Source organism: Sus scrofa, chromosome 10 (genome assembly GCF_054392235.1).
Source record: "Sus scrofa isolate SSC_HxYL_T2T_F1_AM1 chromosome 10, Sscrofa_HxYL_maternal_Yorkshire_Landrace_v2.0, whole genome shotgun sequence".
In the NCBI taxonomy this organism is placed as follows: domain Eukaryota; kingdom Metazoa; phylum Chordata; class Mammalia; order Artiodactyla; family Suidae; genus Sus; species Sus scrofa.
This window is the reverse complement of record NC_139392.1, coordinates 62,275,480-62,297,618: the sequence shown is the minus strand read 5'-3', so window position 1 is coordinate 62,297,618 and position 22,139 is coordinate 62,275,480. Positions and strand designations below refer to the sequence as shown.

The window sequence follows — 22,139 nt, the reverse complement described above, 5'->3', positions numbered from 1 at the left end:
TTGTTTCAGTCTTGTTCCTGCATCAAGGAGAACTTTACTTTTCTGAACTACCTCAAACTCAAGAATATCACCAGCCATTTGCAAAACACTCTCTTCTACCACCTGCCAGCTGCAACTTTATGCTCTCTCTCTAAAGCCTATCAGTGTAACTATTCAAACATTTCGGACCCCAACCAATCCTCACTTAAAAAGGGCCCTTACTTCTTGCCTGTTCCAATCCTAACGCTTGAAAGACAGCTTATGTACCTTTGCCATCTTTGCCTGCATAGGCCTCCCACATTCTGTAGTTCAGTGGAAACACAATTCCAATGCTTATTGAGGCTCTCTCTCCTAGGCTACAGTCTTCAGTGTACATCAGATAAAGCTCTCGTCTATTCCTATCACTGACCGGTCACTGATGGTCTGTGTTGACGGCACTAACCTGAGAAAACACCCTTCCAGACTCATTTCCCACCGGCAGCTTTCAATGAAGCCCCAGACTAAGTTACACACGTTTTACTAATATCCTCATAATTGAATAAGCATATCTGACTGTAATTATCGGACATTCAACTATGACAGACCGAGCTTGTCTTCATCTAAATTATTACTCTTATTTGAATACCCTAGGAGACATTTGGCACTTATGACGTGACCTTAATGTTTGTATGTGATCCTTAATACTCTCCGCTTTAAAACTGAGAACCAAAGCTAGACATATATAACCTTTTCGTATAATTTTCTTTCATCTGCTAGATTGGGCTCTGGAAGGGAGATAATTTAGGTATTCCTAAGGAGGTTGGTTGGAAATCCTATATTCCTTCACTGTGTTTGAAGAATGTGTTACAAAGGAATTACAGTACTCCGAGTCCAATGGTGAGTGAATACATTCTGAAATTATGAATGTCACTCTCTTTAAATCCTAAACTGTTCCCACACCACAGCTTTCATGAAAAGAAGAACGGAGTTGGCAACGTGTGACTGTTAGTTTTATGGGTCAACAGGGTTAGGTTATTCAGCCTAACAATACAGTTAGTATCCAGCTGTTTAATCAGGCTTAATCTAGGGGTTGGTGTCAACAAATTTTGTAGCTGTGCTTAACATCTACAATCAATTGGTCTTAAACAGGCCACTCTTGCAAAAGTAGGTAGGTCTCATAAAATCAAGTGAAAGGTCTTCAGAACAAAAACTCAAGTTTCCCAAAGAAAAGATTCGGCCTTAAGACTGCAAACTCAAATCGTGTCTTTATTTCAAACCCCGAGTTTTAGCCTGCATGTCTATCCTGCCAATTTTGAACTTACTTGCCCCCAAAATCACAGGAACTAATTCCAAGAATGGATGGATGAATGAATCAACAGAGATGGATAGATAGATAGATAGATAAAGAACCTTGAACCCCAATGCACATAAGATATGAAGAATGCAAGAGAAAAAAAAAAACTGAACAGGAATCTTAATACCTGTTAATGTCAGCATTATCAGTTTCAGTAAAAAGCAAATGAATGTAAAAAGTAATGTCCAGATAACAGAACCAACAATCTGAAAATACAGACTGTCTTGACTTTACAGTGGTGCTTTGGCTGATTCCATGCAATGGTCTCATGTGAATATGAAGTCAGATAGCAAAGGGCAACCTTATTCACATTAAGCATGAAAAAAGAGAATATAAAGCAAATACAATATTTTTCCATTTGAAACTTCTCAGTGTCTAGGCTGCTAGATATAGCATCTGGTAATACAAATTTAAACCATTGCTACATTTGGTTACCTATGGTTACATTTAGTTGTCATCAAGTAAAACTTCCAAATGAAATCCAGAGACAAACATTAACCTGCTCCTAAAACAAAAATTCTACAGTTTCCCCCTTGTGTATAGATTGTGTATTACTATTTCTTAATCCATATTTGCATTCCAAGACCGTAAGATGTTTCAGTGACTACTTCTGACAGACTGGCATGTTATATAATTTTTAGCACAAAACTGAAGGTTTTCATGCAAATGCTCGGCCCTGTAGATTCTAGAGCAAATGCCGGTCAAGGGATGAACTGTTCAAGAATTCTTAGCCTATCTATCATATTTTTAATTCGTATTTAGAAGAGGGACTATGTGTTTAGAGCCTATGTATCCCCATGGTGCCCAGTATTACTCTGATCCTATTCCTCATAATTATTGTCTCAAACCAGACAGCTAAGCTTCTGCTGCTTTTCCATGTAAAAATTAGTTTTCTGCTAGGTGGAGAGGCCTGTCTGATCTTCAGAACCCTGGAAGAAAGTTAACACATAAACACCTAAGCTAAATTCTGTCTCCAGGAAACAGTATTTTTCTGCATTTTTCCAAATAAACTGTCTTTGTCATGATTTGAATAGATACACCTTCTAGAATCACTGAGTGGCTGAATTCTTCCAGGGCCTGAGAAACTAACAACTTAGCCCATCCAATTATACTCAGTACCATCCTCTTCATTGCTCACTAGATCATGTTGCTGAGGTTGAAGCATGCCTTAACCCTAAAGCAAACTGACCAATAAAAACATGCTTTCAATTAATGATGAAGGCACAGGACCTTTAGTCTATAAGAAGCTACGACGTGAAGCTGAAATACACAGGCCATGGTAACGGCCAGACAAGCCTCCTTTTCCTCTAAAATTGGTGGCTGTGTGTTAGTTAAATAACTACCTAGAGTATTTCTCTTTATGCTTAACATCTACTGAATATAGACTTAAGTAACTCCATTATTGCTATTACTCATCAGTGAAGCCGGAAAATGCCAACAGAATGTGGATAAGATGCTGAAAAAAGGACTCTGTTTTAAAACACAAGGAAATGATATGTCAGTTCCATTGTTCTTGAGGAACTAACCAGAAAACATAATATTCAATGTGAAATAACACACAGCCAGTTTCAAAGACATGTGCTTTTGCACATAGAATTTCACTATATCTACGTCCTACAGAGTTCTCTCAATTTTCAAATTTCTGTCAAAGTACGTGAAAGCCAAAGAAAATGTTCATGATTTTCTCAACAAGCCACGTTACAAATGCAGTGACAGAGGCCAAGTGATTAGAGAGTACACTTAACTGAAGACTTTGTTAAAATATAATGTCTGGGGAGAACCTTTTTTGTTTGTCTGTTTGGTTGGTTTGGTTTGGTTTTAGGGCTGCACCTGCTGCTTACGGAAGTTCCCAGGCCAGGGGTCTTGCCCGGGAACGTCCCAGCTACAGCTGCCGGCCCCTACCACAGCGGCTTCCGGCCTACACCACAGCACTTGTTGGTCCACATCACAGCCACAGCAGTGTAGGATCTGAGCCATGTCTGCAGCCTACACCACAGCTTGCGGCAACGCCAGATCCTCAGCCCAACCAGCGAGGCCAGGGATCAAACCCACGTCCTCTTGGGTACCGGTCGGGTTCATTACTGCTGAGCCACAAGGGGAACTCCCTGGTTAGACCCTTTGTGCCATTTATGCCAGATGAATTGCCTACCTTGGCATGAAACATCAACAGCTGTGGCCACAGGCTCATTTGCCAACCACTCTGTGTAACTTAAGTTTTATGAACAAGTAGAATGAATAGACATGAACAACTTCTGTTAGTCAAGAACTATGAAATCTCTATCATTGTAGTGAAAAGCAGCGAACAATCTATAATTGTTCCTGACTTCACTGTTACTTCATCTTTGTAAGACCAGACAGGACCTGTCATTCGTATAAAGGGCAGCTTTTATGTTACTAGAAAATTACTAATTTGGTAACATAGGTGTACATTTTGAAGGACATGTATTTCTTTTCAATTTGTGTTTGGCTTAAATCTAAAATCGCCCAGCCATGGCTCAGGACAGCCCCAGAGAAGTTCAGACCTAAAACATGTACTATCAACTCATATTCCAGTGTCTGAGTTCAAAGTTCACAGTTTCATACGGGTTCCCAAATTTTAAAGAACTTCATCGGGGAGAAAAGAAGGTTAGAAGAAGTTATTGGAGGAAGACCTAAAAGTCTGTATAGTGGTTCAGGCAAAGATACAGTACTTGAGATTGAGTCTCGATTGCAATAGCCTTGGAAAATTGTTACCACTGACACTTGTTGACAATTTCATGCACAAATCATTTTCTTGCCATACTGTTGAGTATGGGTCAGCCCCATTGTATCTGCATTGCAGCACCACAAAAAACAAAGAGGCACAGAAGTGACATGGTCCTCTCATTACATTGAATATAAGCTAGTGATTGATACCATGAACACATGAGAAAACAAATGACAAAGTGTGAATTAAGTCATGGGTTTCAGCCATCCCATAGCCAGCAATCTCTTTGCCGCATGGGATTCTATAAAATTGCATAGCACATATTGAATGTTAGGGCCTACTCATGTGCCTTGTACTAATTAGGATACCGGTCACTAACTTCAACAAAGGCTAAATAGAAATCTGAGCTGGCGAGGCATTCCAGAAAGGTAAGATGACAAGACAGCACAAGATCCCAAAAGGTACAGCTTCTTTCGAGAATTCTATCTCCAGAAATGAATAAATACACATTTCAGAGGTAAAATTAATGAGAGGTCACCCCTCAGATTTCTTCATTTAAAAAATTAATAAAGAATGAGGAAGAAGAGTAAATTCAGAGGGAGGTCAGAAATAACGGGAAGGAAAGAAACTAATAAACAGAGTGATTAAATGAATCCATAATGAAACATAAAGTTAAAAAAACATAACTCATGTTTGTGTTACAAAGTGTAAAATGGAATACTGAAATAAATTAAAAGGAAACAGTCATACCAGAATTAAACCATTTTATTTATATTATTTCTAAAATGACTGAGACATTTAAGCGGTATAAAATATTAACTAGATATGTTTGTTACATTTTTAAATAGCAGTCTTCAAACGAAAAACGGCAGGTTCCATACATACATTTACTGCTGCTGTCTCACAAAATTACCCAAAAACTTAAAGGAAACATTAAAAGGGAATGATTCCGTAAGAACAAAGTTAATGGATAAAAGGGTAACAATGACAGTCACATTTTGCAATCAAAAGTATACTAAAAGAAACAACCGTAAACTCATGGAGCAATTCTGAAAATGCCTAGCAGGGGGGACAGTGCCAACAGGTAGTCCAAAGCTGCATGCTCTTGTAACGCAGAAGTATTCAAGAACTGGAAGCACTGTATACATTTGAAAATGAGGCTCACACTGTAGCTGAAAGTCAGACTGGTTGTACCTTTTGAGGAGAAACCTTTTTTCCCGTATTTCCTTGCAATCCTCAGAAGAGCAGAATAATATTTTGGTCTCCTGGGGGTTCCTGGACCAAGGGTCCTGCCTGGGGAACTGAGGCAAGCTAGCTCAGAGGACTAACCTGAGAGGGTCTGCCTTATGTAAGGTGTAGGCAGAAGCCTGATTTCTAGGCCTGTGCCCCACCCCCCTCTCGTCCTGGCAGATGTTCCAGGTTCAGGTCCCTCCTCAGCTCCACACACAACAGCCAGGAGTCGAGCTCTCCAGGGGGGTGGGGGGCACAGTCCCCTGCCAGCAGACAGTCACCCTCAGTCAAAATGGGCAGGGGGACTCCTTACACCTCCGTCACATTTATAAAATAAGAATGACATTTTGTGCTTCCAGCAGAAGCTCCAGGCCCTCGGAAAGGCTGCCTGGGACAGCATTTGAGCCTCTTCTTCACACAGGCATTACTGAACTATACAGCTAATTTCTAGTCTATAGTCTATAGTCTTTAACCACCTCAATGAACCAAGCTTGAAGGAATTTAAAAGGCAATTTAGCTTAAACACAAAAATAACTATTTTATCTGGTTGGAAATGTTTAAGGATGTTTTTCTTTTCACTTCGACACACGCACTCATGCTTCTCCCAAAGAGGATAGGCGTGGCAGCCAGGCTCTTGGGCCTGGGGTACGTGGTTTTGGAAAAAAGGAAGAAGAAAGGAAGGGGCGGGGGGAGTAAGATACGGTTTTAAAATGTTGCTTATTACTTAAACGCTTTCTAACTTATACGATGGGTGATCTAGCCTGCCGTGAGGTTAGGTAGATGGGCAAAGAAAAAAAGTGGCCCCATCCACCTAGGCCGCCAGCCCTGAAGATCAAAACACCAACTGAAAAGTCAAGACTCAGCACTTGGAGCCATCAAGTGGTGCTACTTTCCACATTCAAATAGCGAGGCCCCAGAAACTTAAACAGTTCCGTCCAGCATTACCAACGTGCCGCCACTCATACAATTCAATTATTCCATCAATCTCGACTCTAAGAGCAATGGACATGAGCATCCGATAAAGTAATACAGAATAAGGCTTAAACATGTGATCCCGGGGAGGTAGATAAGTCCAGTGAGGCCAACAGGGAAGGTGGACAAGGAGGCAGCTGAAAGCAGTGGTGGGCATCCTGCCTGTTCCAAGAGCTTCCCTCTCCCAGAGTGACAGGTCACCCCTCCATCTGCCAGGCTAACAGTCCTGAGCCACCAAGCTCGTGGGGGCCAAACTGGCAGAGAGGGTTGGCGATGAAACAGAGGCTCCGACTTGAGGAGCAGCACCCACTGGGGTATCCAAGGCAAAGCTAGACTCAGGATCATTTCAAAAGGAATTGATCCTGCAAGCAGTCGGTGACGGATAAAGCAGCAGGAATGGAGACCCTGAGTCCTCTAATGGGACAAGATGGGGAGACGCACCTTGCATAGCCAAGCCAAGCAAGGTAAAGCTATAGGGATAAGCGCTTCCCCCAAGCCCATCAAATGCATATCAGAGATGCAAGGGGTGAGGTCTCTACCTGCCACTCTCCAGCAGAGCTGGCTCTCAGGGAAACGCTGGCAAGGGAGCTGCCTCACTAAGCGTATATACCACGCGAGCCTCAGGGAAGGAAGCAGGCGATATGTTCAGCTGTTTCTTCAGTTCTCGCCAGCCTCACCAGTGCAACTGTTCAAGTAAGGTCACAGGCTTCGGCCCGGCCACCCTTCCTGCCTTCCCATCCCCCCAAGGCCTGGGCCTTCTGCTTCCTGCAAGACAGGAACAGCCTCTGCACCTGCCACTCCTCCTCCCCGCCCCATGGCTGAAGCAGGACTGGTTCAGAGATCTCAGCTTCATGGAACTAGAAGGTGAGAGGCTCTTTCTGGCAGGTGCCAAGGTCCAGTTGTTGGCAGGAGGGGTAAGGGGGGGGGGGTTAGGGCCAGGGGCTACTTCTTGCTAGTGTGCTGCCTCCGGGCCTGTAGCTGTTGCCAAGCCCCTGGGGGCTTGGGTCCCGCACCAATGGAAAAGGAAGGTCCTTTTCTAACAAAGCCCTGGATGGGTGTTGAGGACGCCCCAAAGGAGAGGCTGCTGCCTGATGTGCCCACCCCAGGGCCAGGGGTGCTCTGACCAAAGGTGGGCGTGGAGGCGCCTCCAAACACAGGTTGGCTCTCTGCAGTGCAGGCCACATTGAGGCCAAAGGATGTGTTCTGGCTGGGTGCACCCAGGCTCTTCTGACTCAAGCCTCCCACAAAAGGAGTCGTGCTGCCAGCGGTCCCACTCTGTCCTGCTCCGGAGCCAAAGGCTCCTGAGGCAGAGCTGGTGCCTGGCGAAGCCACACTGAGCCCAAAGCCTCTGCTGCCAGACGGTGGGGCTGCCCATCCCCCAAATGTGAAGGGAGATGGTGTCGTGCTACTGGAGCGACTGGCCCCACTGCCGGTGGTCTGGGCTGTAGCTCCAAAGCCAGAGGTGGTGGCTGCACCAAAGGAGAAAACGGCTGTGGTGCTGCCAAAGGCTGGCTGGGGGCCGGCAAGGGTGCCCGAGGCAGAGGCTGTGGCTTTCAGGCCACCAAGAGTGGACTGTGTGGTGCTGCCAAAGGCTGGCTGGGCTGCGGCTGGAGTGGCAGTCGGGGCGGGGGCTGCAGAGTTTCCCAACGTGAAGGAGCTACACAAGCTGGGGACAAGGGATGGCTTGGCAGCCCACTGCTGCTGCCCATCAGTGGCCCCAAACCTGGGCTGGGCGTTGGATCCTGGATACGATGACAGAGAGGGCTTGGCACTTGAGCCAAAGGGAACGCTGATGGCTGGGCGGGGGGTGCTACTGAATGTCAGCGTGGCCTGGCTGGTGGTGGCTGGGGCAGAGGCTGGAAGGCTGCTGCTCAAATCACTAAAGCCAGCAGTGCTAGCGCTGCTGCTGCTGCTGCTACTGCTGCTGCTGCTGCTGCTGCTGGCCACTGCCTGAGGGGCACCGGGAAGGGACTGGCCAAAGCTGGTGACTGCTCTTGAAGGAGGCATGGTGGGAGGCTTACCAAGCTGGACTATGGAGCTGGAACCCACAGCTGGGTTTGTGAAGCTGCCACCAGAGGCAGAGGGAGTCCCAAAGAGGATGGGCTGGGAGGTGGAAGCGGTGGTGCTAGTCACGCTGCTCAGGGTGCTGGTCATGCTGCTCACACGGAAGCTGAACACGGGCTTCAGAGCAGAGTCTACGGAGGTGCCAGCTGTGGTCGCAGCAGCCACTGCAGAGGTGGCACGGGTCTGGCCAGGGAAGAGAGGAGCGCTCATAGCACTGGCTGGAGGAGCTGCCTGCTTGAAGAAGGGAGTTACTATGGGCACGGATGCAGGGGCCTCCCTGGTGTGAAAGCCAGGTTTAAAAGTGCGGGACGGGCTGCGGGTACTTGCGGGGAGGGCTGAGCTGGAAGATGTGGTGGCTGGGACCTTGGAAGGGCTAGAGGGCAAGGGGCCCTCGTTCTTGCTTTTAGGAGGGGGCCAAAAAATGGGATCGAGCACGGGAGATGGTGAAGACACAGCAGGAGCTGCAGAGGCAGGAGGCTTAGCAGGTGAGGTGCCCAGCATTCCACAAGGAATGTTCTGCTTGCGGGGGGGAGGGGGGGCCGACAAGGCTTGGGAGTTGGCAGATGTCTCAGCCTGAGGGGCTGGAGGTGACTTGGTGTCAGTGACTGGTCCTGTGGAAGAAGCGGGGGTAAGGGTGCCGCCACAGAAAACAGCTGTAGGTTTGCAGTCCGAGGAGGTGCCCGCAAGAGGCCCTGACTGTGAAGAGCCAAGAGGGGCCAGAGGGCCGGGTGTCTTCGGAGGCGAATGGGCCACAGGGCTTGCCATGCCAGCAGACTTGGGGGGCGATGGTAGGCCTGGGGAATCCTGCTGCTTCTTCAAGCTCTTCAACAGTGGGCTAGGGCTTGGGGCTGGGAGGGAGGTTTTGGTGGCAGGAGTCCCAGCAGTAGGCAGGCTGAAAGAGACCGGAGGCTGACTGGTAGGTGGGTTCTCAGGGACAGCGCTCAAGGCAGTATCAGTCTTATCCTCCAAGATCTTGCTGAACCATTGTGACAAAGCTTTCTTTTCCAAGTCTAAGTCTTCCGCAGTGACTGAATACCCAAGCTGGGGAGGTGGAGGCAAGGTCAGCTGCTCCCCTCGCCAGGACCGCAGCAGCTGCACCTTCCGCTTACGCTGCCCTGAGCTGCCAGGTGTTGGTGGAGAACTCCACGAGTTCTCTTTCTCCCTTGTGGTGGTATCGGCAACTTCTGCTCCCCGGGACTCCTTGTCTGTTGTGAATGCAGTTGAAGAAGCCGAATGATGAGAAAGTTCCTCTTCTCTTATTTCCTTTGCTGGCCTCGCTAGAGCCTGGGAGCAGGACGAAGCTGGCCTGGAGAAGGGGGATGACCTAGGACCACTCCTCTTCCGCAGCTGAGAGAGACCTCCAGTAGAACTGTAAGAACTGGTGATGGCATTGCGCCTGGAGATGGGCACGCCGCCTGAGTACGTGCTGGTCAAGGAGCTCAGAGAAGAGGTGCGTGACCTCTTATTTAAGTGGGCATCTGAGCTCTGGGGACTGAGACCTCTCTTCAGAGACCCAGGCTTAGGCACAAAAGAGGCAGGGATTCCACTGGCCGCCAGCGGCTCAAATGCTGAATGTCCACGTCCACTGCTGTCCTGGCGCCTTCTCTTTTCTTCCTGGCCATCAGCCAGTATTTGGTCTTCCTCCTTCACCGTCCTTTTCTTCCTCGCTCTGAGGGCACTCAGCACAGTCTCCTTTGCACATGGGTCTGGGGCACTAGCTGATGGGGAGGACACGGTTGAGCTGCTACTCTGCTCTGATAGCGGGGGACGAATCCGCTTGCTATCCGGAGGAGCAATCCTCACTCTCACTGGGCTGCACACCACTTTGGAATTGCGAGCAGAGAGCACAGTCTTCCTGTGACAACTATTCCAGCACACCGTGGGAAGGACCCCCAGCGAGGCATAGTGGGCCTGCTGGATTGGGTATCTCCTTCGAGGTGTTATTACAAACCGATGTGCTACAGGGCCACAACCCCGGAGGGCCGTCCTCCTAGAGGGTCGGGGAAGAGGAGTGGGTAGGGAGGGGTGAGTATGAACCCCGGGGGTATGGCCTGATGGAGCTGGCGGCGGCGGCGTGGGGCGGGTGGGCGGGCGGCGGCCAGGCCTCTCCCGCAGGTCCCTGGCCTCCGAGGTGGAGGCAGGCTGCGGGGGGGCGGGCTTGCCTAGGTAGTTGCCCATGAGGAACAGATGAGCGCGGGTCCAAGTCCTTGGAAGAGGCGCGGAGGCTCTAGGAGACTTCCGTTTACTGCTGACTACGCCGGAGGCAAGGTGAGCAGTGTTCCATGGCAGCGCGCCTTCAGAACCAGCGAGGTTCGGAAGGCGCGTGAACCTCGGGGCTCGCGGCGCAGGCCCCACCAGACCGCGGTCGCCCCCACAGCTAGCCAGGCCAGCGTAACCGCCACCCCCGCGGGCACCAAGTACAGCACGAGGCCCAGCAGCCACAGGCCCAGCAGCGCTGCCCCTGCCCCTGGCAGCACCAGCCCACAGACCCAAGGTCCCTAACACTGGCTATCAACCTCCGCTCCACAGGTTGCCTCCTGCAGTCACCGCAGCTGCTGCAGACACCGCGACTTCGCAAGCAAGGGTAGCCCCGGAATAAATAATAATAACAAACAGTCAAAAATAAAACCCCCAAAACAAATGTGCATGCGCCAGATATACTTGAGTGAAAATAATCACATAGGTAAGATACAGACACATATACCTGTATCATAAAAATGCTTGGAGAATGTCAACTTTAGGATAATGCTACACAGGCAGGGGATGAGGCTATCGATGAAGACAAAAGGGGAACCTCAGTGGGATGTACTGTACTTGATTTTAAAACACTTTCCAAATCTGAAACAGACCTAAGTAACACGTTAAGACATGTTAAACATAATCTCCATATGATGAATGATTCATCGTCTATGTATTTTTATCTACGGTTGAAATAATGAGAAAGTGGAGAAACATGTACTACATATCGGTATGTTAAAATGTTTAGAGGATTCAGAAAAGAACACAAATAAAACACTCTCTTTACATAGATAGACAGGTAAATAGTCTAATATATTCGACCAAAATAATAGTCTTTGGTGCCCCACAGTTTTAAAACTTCCAAAGGAACGATTACTTGTTCCCTCATTTGACTATATGACTTGTAATCATTCAGATGATTCCATCTGAATGGTTAAAAAGAAACCAAATGAGGTCATCTCATTCGAATGTAAATTAGTACAGCCATGGTGGGAACCAGTAAGGAGATTCCTCAAAAAGTTAAAGGAAAAAAAAAATACCATAGGATACAGCAATTTCAAACTGAAGGACATGAAATCGGTACTTCAAAATGATATCTGCACTCCCATGTTCACTGCAGGAACATTCACCATAACCAATATAAGAAAACCAGGTAAGTGCCCAACAACAGATGAATGGATAACGTGTGTGTGTGTGTGTGTGTGTGTGTGTGTGTGTGTGTGTGTGTGTGTGTGTGTGTGTGTGTGTGTGTGTGTGTGTGTGTGTGTGTGTGTGTGTGTGTGTGTGTGTGTGTGTGTTATCCAGCCTTAAATGCCCAAGAGATCCGGCAAAAACAGATGAACCTGGAAGACCTGCTACATCACATAAACCAAACACAATAAGATAGAATGATCTCACTCATTTATAGGATCTAAAAGTTGAATACATACAAGCAAAGACTAGAACAGAGCTCACCAGGGGCAGAGAGGTGGGAGAAATGAGCATATGTTGGCCAAAGGACACACACTGCACCTATGTAGGAAAAATTAAGCTCGAGCGCCAAAGCAGAGTATGGTAACTATAAATTAGACCAAATGGTCCTAACAGGCGTACATAGATATTTCTACGCAACAGAACAACAAACACGCTTCTCAAGTGCACAGAGCACATTCTTTAGGATAGATCATATCATGAGCCACATCATGTTAAAACAAACTTTCACAAATTTAAAAAGATTTAAAACTATAGCAACTTGTTCACCCATGGTGGATAAGACACTAAAAAACAACAAGAGGAATGCTGGAAAGTTTACAAACATACAGAAAATAAATAACACATCTCGGAACTACCAATGGGTCAAAGAAGAAATCCAAAGATTTACAACAAAATAATCTCCAAACAAATGAAAACAGAAACACAATACACCAAAACATAGAGGATGCTACAAAAGCAGTTCCTACAAGAAATTTTATATTGATGCGAGCAAATGCTAAGAAAAAACATCTTGGGGTTCCCGTCATGGAACAGTGGATACAAATCCGACTAGGAACCATGAAGTTGCAGGTTCGATCCCTGGCCTCACTCGGTGGGTTAAGGATCCCATGTTGCCGTGAGCCATGGCATAGGTCACAGATATGGCTCGGATCTGGCATTGCTTTGGCTGTGGTGTAGGCTGGCAGCTATAGCTCCGACTAGCCCCCTAGACTGGGAGACTCCATATGCTGAGGGGGTGGCGCTACAATGTTTTGTTTTGTTTTTTTATGTAAGAAAGAAGAAAGAAAAAAATCTCAATTAAATACCTGAACACTTCAATTCTTTGAAGTTGCTTTCAAGGAATCAGAAACAGGAACCAGCTAAGCCCAAGGTTAGAAAGGAAGGAAGGAAATATAAAACATCAACATGGGAAAAAAATGAAATAGAACAAAACAGCCATAACCAACCAACCAATCAAACAACAACAACAACAACAACAACAACAAAAGCAATAAAAGAACTGCTTGGAAAGATAAATATAATGACAAAACTTGATCTCACATATGGCATGAATGAACCTATATATTAAAGAGAAACACTCTCACAGACACTTGGAACAGACTTGTGGTTGCCAAGGGGGTTGTGGGGAGGGAGTGGAATACTTGGGGAGTTTGGGGTTGGGAAATGCAAACTACTACATTTAGAATGGATAAGCAATGAGGTCCTATGGATAGCACAGGGAATTATATCCAGTCTCTTGGGATAGAACATGATGGAAGAGAGTATGAGAAAAAGAATGCATATGTGTATATATGTGTATGGGTGTGTGTGTGTATACACTATGCTGTATAGAAAAAACTGACACAATGTTATAAATCAACTATGATTTTAAAAAAACTTTAGACTAAGAAAAAGAGAGAAAATTCAAAAAAATTAGAAATGAAAGAGGAGACGCTAGAGAAAAACATATGCTAAAGACATAGGCAAAAAAGACATTTAGAAGTAGTCTTTAGAGAAAATCTTCCCGATCCTTGTGAAAAGTGTTGCTACCACTTTTGTTAGACACACCTCCCACCTTAACCCACTCCAAACCAGCTCCATGGTCCTGCCTAAGGCGCTGATACTATTTGGAAGTGACCATGGAAAAATCAATGTCCATGAATATGGTCAAAATTCAGTAAGAAAGGACTGAGTTGAAAATAAAACATTTGACAAAATCGAGCACTGATTTATGATGAAAATCCTGCATAAACTAAACCTAGAGATATGAAAATATGTGGAACAGAATATGGGAAAGCTAGAGTTAAAATCATATTTAATGATGAGAGGCCAAATACTTTATCCTTAAGATCAGGAAAACGACCTTACCAATCTTACGACTTCCACTCAGCATTGTACTCGAGCATCTTGCAGGACAACATGTTAAGGGGAAAATTAATAAATGGAACATTAACTAGGAAAGAATAAAATCTGCCTTTATCCCCAGATTGTATGACTTTATAGAAGAACACGAAGGAGATCTATTTAACCCATTCTAATCTATTCCATAATGGTTGGGGCAGGGCTTCTGATCATGAAACACTTTTGTGTGTGTGTGTGTGTGTGTGTGTGCGTGTGTGTGTGTGTGTGTGTGTGTGTGTGTGTGTGTGTCTTTTTGCTGTTTCCTGGGCCACTCCCAGGGCATATGGAGGTTCCCAGGCTAGGGGTCAAATTGGAGCTGTAGCCTCCGGCCTATGCCAGAGCCATAGCAACGTGGGATCCGAGTCACATCTGCAACCTACACCAAGGCTCACGGCAACGCTGGATCATTAACCAACTGAGCAATGGCAGGGACTAAACCCGCAACCTCATGGTTCCTAGTCAGATTGGTTAACCACTGCGCCACGACAGGAACTCCTGATCATAAACCATTTTCTAAAGGAAAGAACACCTGAGCTTAAGAGTAAACTATACAGACCATTGATTCAGACCTAGAGGATGTTTAAAAGAGAAACTTTTAAGGTAGCAATAAAGGGAACTCCTCATTTTGGGGGGTTCACTAAAGTAGTCAACTCTTGCGTGTACAGCAGCCTACAAGATGTACATGTCAGTAGCTTAAGGTTCTACACAGACCACTCATCTGGGCTAGTCTTAATAATATGCCCAGCTGTAATAAATCTGCATGATGGCATTTAGGAGTTTCTCAATGAAATTCAAATTTATATATTTCATGAGTCTCCAAAAGCCATCAAAACCGTTTAATGAATGGACCACTACGGCCTTGCTGAACTTGGAAGATTTGTGCGTCATGGTTGATGTGAATTAGCCGTGGGTTTTACTTCCATAAGCCACCGCTTCCACCCCTTCATTCTTCTGTATATCATCTGATAGCAACCTTTTTGGCTACTGTACTTGCTTTATCTAAAACAGAGTTAGCAGTTCTCTTGGGGAAAGACTTTATCACTATTCTGATCTTCAAGAATAAAATACACATAGACATTTTCGTTATTTTCAAGAACGACCCAAAAGTTGACTTCTCCGTTGCGTCTTTCTAGGCCTCTGGTCAGAATTAATCTTACTCTTTCCCACATTCATATTTCACAACATTTTCTGAAAAACGGTCTCTTTACCTCTACAGAGTTTGTATCTCATGACTCATCAGGAAAATAGATGTCTTCATTAAGTTGAACTGCAGGGGCATTAGAGACCAGGTTTCAGGTGGATTAACTGTTCAACTCAGTGTTCTCTATAGAGCAAGATCACAAGGGCTCTACATTGATCACTTGCTGTAATACCACAGTGAACTGACCACCAGGGTTCAATTAGGGACTGCCTCACTCTACCTAACAAATCAGGGCTTATAATTTCTAATATACGGCACCACCCTAACAATTCACTGAATGCTTGCTTCTTCAGAGTCAAATGTCAAGTGTTTTTGCCAAACTAGTTTAATATATACATATATATTCTTCAAATACAAAGTCATCGATCAGCTAATTTACCTATCTACGATCATTCTTCTCTCCCTTTTGCTCATGTCTTCCCACTGTGAGAGTGTTGGAATAAAGGAAGAAAGCAAGGAAAATGTGGGTGACCTTCGACTACTTATGGCAATCTAGTACATGTCTCTGTATATATCATAGAAGTAATGAAGCAATCAATCAATCTACGATCATTCTTCTCTCCCTTTTGCTCATGTCTTCCCACTGTGAGAGTGTTGGAATAAAGGAAGAAAGCAAGGAAAATGTGGGTGACCTTCGACTACTTATGGCAATCTAGTACATGTCTCTGTATATATCATAGAAGCAATGAAGCACGGATCTAAAGATAAGTAACCAATCGATTCTTATAAATCACAAAGATATTAAATATAAGTGGAATAATTATGTAGAAATGATATATAAAGAGCATTGATTTTAATGTTGACAGAGCAAAAATATCCTTTTACTACCTCAGTATGCCTTAATCTAACATATATATTATAGAGGAATATACGCTCAATTTAGGAACTTTATAAAATACTGAAAAGTGTAACAGTCCCTCGAAATAACCACAGTAAGACAAATCCATAATGATACCACTAAAGGTAACAGCATTAACGAGATGGAGGTGTGGAGGTGTTCGTAAAATTTTTGCAGATTTGATTCTATAAATGGTACTAAGCACTGGAATTCATTCAGGTCTTTTATTTTTTGGCTGTGTATTTACTGGGCTAGTCATTTAACCCCTAACGATTTAGGGCTTAGTTTCTACTGGTAAAATACACGTTTTAAAATGTGGCATGATGTGTAAATCAATGAGGTAATCTGTGTAAAGCTTAGCTTCTATAGCTAGGATAGGGAAAATGGTGAAAGTAGCAAAAATTCTTGTGATGACAAATTCGATCCTAGAGGAGCAAAGCTGGAAAAAGTATGTTATAAACAAAACACACAGAATTGTGGCCCTAAGCAAAAAGCAAAGGCACAAACTATCTATATAATAACTACTTTATGCAGTTGAAATCTTTGGAAAGGATTTAGAATCAGTTAAATTATACTGGAAACTAAGGTTGAGAAGGAAAAAAAAATGCTTTAGCCATTTAGAAAATCCTTCTATTCCAAAACCAGACAAAGATAACACCAAAAAAGAAAACTATCGGCCAATATCTTTGATGGACATAGATGCAAAAATTCTCGACAAAATCTTAGCTAACCGAATCCAACAACACATCCAAAAAAGTATACACCATGACCAGGTAGGGTTTATCCCACGTTCACAAGGATGGTTCAACATACGCAAATCAATCAACGTCATACACCACATTAACAAAAGATGTCAAAAATCATACGATCATCTCAATAGATGCAGAAAAAGCATGACAAAGTCCAACATCCATTCATCATCAAGACCCTCACCAAAGTGGGTGTAGAGGGAACATTCCTGAACATAATCAAACCCATTTATGACAACCCCACACAAATATAATACTCAATGGGGAAAAGCCAAAAGCCTTCTCACTCAAATCTGGAACAAGACACGGATGCCCACTCTCACCACTGCTACTCAACACAGTTTTGGAAGTCCTAGCCACAGCAATTAGACAAACAAAAGAAATAAAAGGCATCCATATAGGAAGAGAAGAGATCAAACTGTCACTGGATGCAGACGACATGATACTATACATAGAAAACCCTAAGGACTCAACCCAGAAACTACTTGCACTGATAAAGAAATTCAGCAAAGTGGCAGGATATAAGATTAATCTTCAGAAATCAGCCACCTTTCCGTATACCAGCAATGAAATATTAGAAAAGGAATACAGGAATACAAAAATACAATACCTTTTAAGATTGCACCTCACAAAATCAAATACCTCAGAATACATCTGACTAAAGAGGTAAAGGACCTATATGCCAAGACCTATAAAACTTCAATCAAAGAAATCAAACAAGACGTAAAGAAATGGAAAGATATTCCATGTTCATGGACTGGAAAAATCAATATTGTAAAAATGGCCATGTTACCCAAAGCAATCTACAGATTCAATGCTATCCCTATCAAATTACCCATGACATTTTTCGCAGAACTACAACAAACAATCCAAACATCTAGATGGAACCACAAAAGACCCAGAATCGCCAAAGCAATCCTGAGAAACAAAAACCAAGCAGGAGGCATACCATTCCCAGACTTCAAGAAATATTACAAAGCCACAGTCAGCAAAACAGTGTGGTACTGGTGTCAAAACAGACAGACAGACCAAGGGAACAGAATAGAGAACCCAGAAATAAACCCTGACACCTATGGTCAATTAAGCTTTGGCAAGGGAGGCAAGAACATAAAATGGGAAAAAGAAAGTCTATTCAGCAAGCATGGCTGGGAAACCTGGACACCTGCATGCAAAGCAGTGAAACTGGAACACACCCTCACACCATGCACAAAAATAAACCCCAAATGGCTGAAAGACTTAAATATAAGACAGGACACCATCAAGCTCCTAGAAGAGAACACAGGCAAAACACTCTCTGACATCAGCACCATGAATGTTTTCTCAGGTCAGTCTCCCAAAGCAATCAAAATAAGAGCAAAAGTAAACACATGGGACCTCATCAAACTGACAAGCTTTTGCACAGCAAAGGAAACCCAAAAGAAAACAAAAAGACAACTTACAGAATGGGAGAAAATACTTTCAAATGATGCATCCCACAAGGGCTTAATCTCTAGAATATATAAGCAGTTTATACAACTCAACAGCAAAAAAGCCAATCAATCAATGGAAAAATGGGCGAAAGACCTGAATAGACATTTCTCCAAGGAAGATATACAGATGGCCAGCAAACACATGAAAAAATGCTCCACATCGCTGATTGTAAGAGAAATGCAAATCAAAACTACCATGAGATACCACCTCACACCAGTCACAATGGCCATCATTCATAAGCCCACAAATAACAAGTGCTGGAGGGGGTGTGGACAAAAGGGAACCCGCCTGCACTGTTGGTGGGAATGTGAACTGGTACAGCCACTATGGAGAACAGTTTGGAGATACCTTGGAAATCTATACACAGAACTTCCATACGACCCCGCATTCCCACTCTTGGGCATATATCCAGACAAAACTCCTCTTAAGAGAGACACATGCACCCGCATGTTCATTGCAGCACTATTCACAATAGCCAGGACATGGAAACAACCCAAATGTCCATCAACAGATGAATGGATTCGGAAGATGTGGTATATATGCACAATGGAATACTACTCCGCCAAAAAAAAAAAAAAAGAATGACATAATGCCATTTGCAGTAACATGGATGGAACTAGAGACTCTCATACTGAGTGAAATGAGCCAGAAAGACAAAGACAAATACCATATGATAGCACTCATAACTGGAATCTAATATCCACCACAAATGAACATCTCCACCGAAAAGAAAATCATGGACTTGGAGAATAGATATGTGGCTGCCCGAAGGGAGAGGGAGGGAGTGGGAGGGATCGGGAGCTTGGGATTATCAGACACTACTTAGAATAGAGTTACAAGGTGACCCTGCTGAGCAGCATTGAGAACTATGTCTAGATACTCATATTGCAACAGAACATAGGGTGGGAAAAAACGTACACATGTAAGAATAACTTGATCCCCATGCTGTACTGCAGGAAAAAAATAAAAAAAGAAGAAAATCTTTCAAAAATGTTCATTCTAAACTTCCTTTTGCAAGAAGGGACATGCAACACAACTATAGTTTCTTACTCTGTTTTTTACTGTTAATTTTTTTTTTTTCTTGGTCTGTCTCTGGCTGCCCCCACACCACATGGAAGTTCCCAGGCCAGGGACTGAATCCAATCCCTATCAGCAACCTACACCACAGCTATAGCAATGCTGGATCCTTAACCCCCTGCACTGCACCAGGAATTGAACTGGCCATGGCACAGACACAAGCTGGATCACTGACCCACTGCGCCACCACAGGGACTCTCCATTGCTTAGTTTGAAAGGCTGTAAAAATTCCTAGCATCACTCTTCTGTAAACCCAAAACAGTTGGATAGGAACTTCATCTTGCACTCTGCTGCACATCAGAGATGCAAGTGGTGAGGGCTCTACCGGCGAACCTCCAGCCGCAAATAGGCAAAAATGACCCCATCTACAAAACAGAAACAGATCGGGCACGTGGAGAACAGACTTGTGGATGCTGCTGGGGACAGAGGAGGGAGTGGATGGATGGGGAGTGTGGGGTTGGAGTATACAAACTATGAAGTTTGGAGTGGATAAGTACTGGGGTCCGACTGTACAGCACAGGGAACTCTGTCCTGTCTCTTGCGTTACAACATGATGGAATATAACATGAAAAAAGAAGGAATATATATATATATATATATTCACACACACACACATATACACAACTGGGTCACTTTGTTCAACAACAACTTCTTAAATATAACATGCTAAGTATTTGGACAGCTGTTCCCCTATTAACCTCAGGTGACTAACCACTCACCACTGTGGAGAGCATCACTGATGCTACCAATTTTATTAACCTGCTTGAATTCCTGCCAGTTTTCTGTGTTTTCTCCTATGTAAAAATTATCCTTAAGTACTTTTCTGTAATCTGAATGCGATCATCCATATACATGCTGCTGACTGAAGAAATGTTTTCATGTTGAGATACGAGGAAGTCATCCTGGATTTCACCTGATTTGGCCTGAACTTTACACTAACTAGAACACTCTTTCCCATGGCCTGCCAAACATCCTTAGTACACCTGCTTTAACCACTAAAGGAAATAATGCACTAAGAACATCAAGATGGGGAGTTCCTGGAGTGGCACAGCGGAAACAAATCCAACTAGGCCCCGTGAGGTTGTGGCTTCACTCCCTGGCCTCGCTCAGTGGCTTCAGGATCTGGTGGTGCTGTGAGCTGTGGTGTAGGTCACAGACACGGCTTGGATCTGGTGTTGCTGGGCCTGTGGTGTAGGCTGGCAGCTGTAGCTCCAATTGGACCCCTAGCCTGGGAACCTCCATATGCAGTGGGTGTGGCCCTAAAAAGACAAAAGACAAAGACAAAAAAAAAAATAGAATTGCGAGATGGAGCAACTGATTCAGGCATTCAAAGTGGAAACAGGTAGCCATTGTGGATGTTGTTTCAGTCTTGTTCCTGCATCAAGGAGAACTTTACTTTTCTGAACTACCTCAAACTCAAGAATATCACCAGCCATTTGCAAAACACTCTCTTCTACCACCTGCCAGCTGCAACTTTATGCTCTCTCTCTAAAGCCTATCAGTGTAACTATTCAAACATTTTGGACCCCAACCAATCCTCACTTAAAAAGGGCCCTTACTTCTTGCCTGTTCCAATCCTAACGCTTGACAGACAGCTTATGTACCTTTGCCATCTTTGCCTGCATAGGCCTCCCACATTCTGTAGTTCAGTGGAAACACAATTCCAATGCTTATTGAGGCTCTCTCTCCTAGGCTACAGTCTTCAGTGTACATCAGATAAAGCTCTCGTCTATTCCTATCACTGACTGGACACTGATGGTCTGTGTTGACGGCACTAACCTGAGAAAACACCCTTCCAGACTCATTTCCCACCGGCAGCTTTCAATGAAGCCCCAGACTAAGTTACATAATGTTTTACTAATATCCTCATAATTGAATAAGCATATCTGACTGTAATTATCGGACATTCAACTATGACAGACCGAGCTTGTCTTCATCTAAATTATTACTCTTATTTGAATACCCTAGGAGACATTTGGCACTTATGACGTGACCTTAATGTTTGTATGTGATCCTTAATACTCTCCGCTTTAAAACTGTATTATTTCTTAGAGAGAACCAAAGCTAGACATATATAACCTTTTCGTATAATTTTCTTTCATCTGCTAGATTGGGCTCTGGAAGGGAGATAATTTAGGTATTCCTAAGGAGGTTGGTTGGAAATCCTATATTCCTTCACTGTGTTTGAAGAATGTGTTACAAAGGAATTACAGTACTCCGAGTCCAATGGTGAGTGAATACATTCTGAAATTATGAATGTCACTCTCTTTAAATCCTAAACTGTTCCCACACCACAGCTTTCATGAAAAGAAGAACGGAGTTGGCAACGTGTGACTGTTAGTTTTATGGGTCAACAGGGTTAGGTTATTCAGCCTAACAATACGGTTAGGATCCAGCTGTTTAATCAGGCTTAATCTAGGGGTTGGTGTGAACAAATTTTGTAGCTGTGCTTAACATCTACAATCAATTGGTCTTAAACAGGCCACTCTTGCAAAAGTAGGTAGGCCTCATAAAATCAAGTGAAAGGTCTTCAGAACAAAAACTCAAGTTTCCCAAAGAAATGATTCGGCCTTAAGACTGCAAACTCAAATCGTGTCTTTATTTCAAACCCCGAGTTTTAGCCTGCATGTCTATCCTGCCAATTTTGAACTTACTTGCCCCCAAAATCACAGGAACTAATTCCAAGAATGGATGGATGAATGAATCAACAGAGATGGATAGATAGATAGATAGATAGATAAAGAACCCTGAACCCCAATGCACATAAGATATGAAGAATGCAAGAGAAAAAAAAAAAAACTGAACAGGAATCTTAATACCTGTTAATGTCAGCATTATCAGTTTCAGTAAAAAGCAAATGAATGTAAAAAGTAATGTCCAGATAATAGAACCAACAATCTGAAAATACAGACTGTCTTGACTTTACAGTGGTGCTTTGGCTGATTCCA

The 22,139-nt window shown here is 44.1% G+C and overlaps 1 protein-coding gene and 1 pseudogene across 4 annotated transcripts in view; both read right to left on the bottom strand.

Moving 5' to 3' along the window:
• Positions 1 to 22,139, bottom strand: part of LOC110255677 (uncharacterized) — a 1,749,062-nt gene that overhangs the window by 751,967 nt on the left and 974,956 nt on the right. The window lies entirely within an intron of this gene.
• On the bottom strand, positions 7,143 to 10,442 carry LOC110258674 (nuclear envelope pore membrane protein POM 121C pseudogene; annotated as a pseudogene).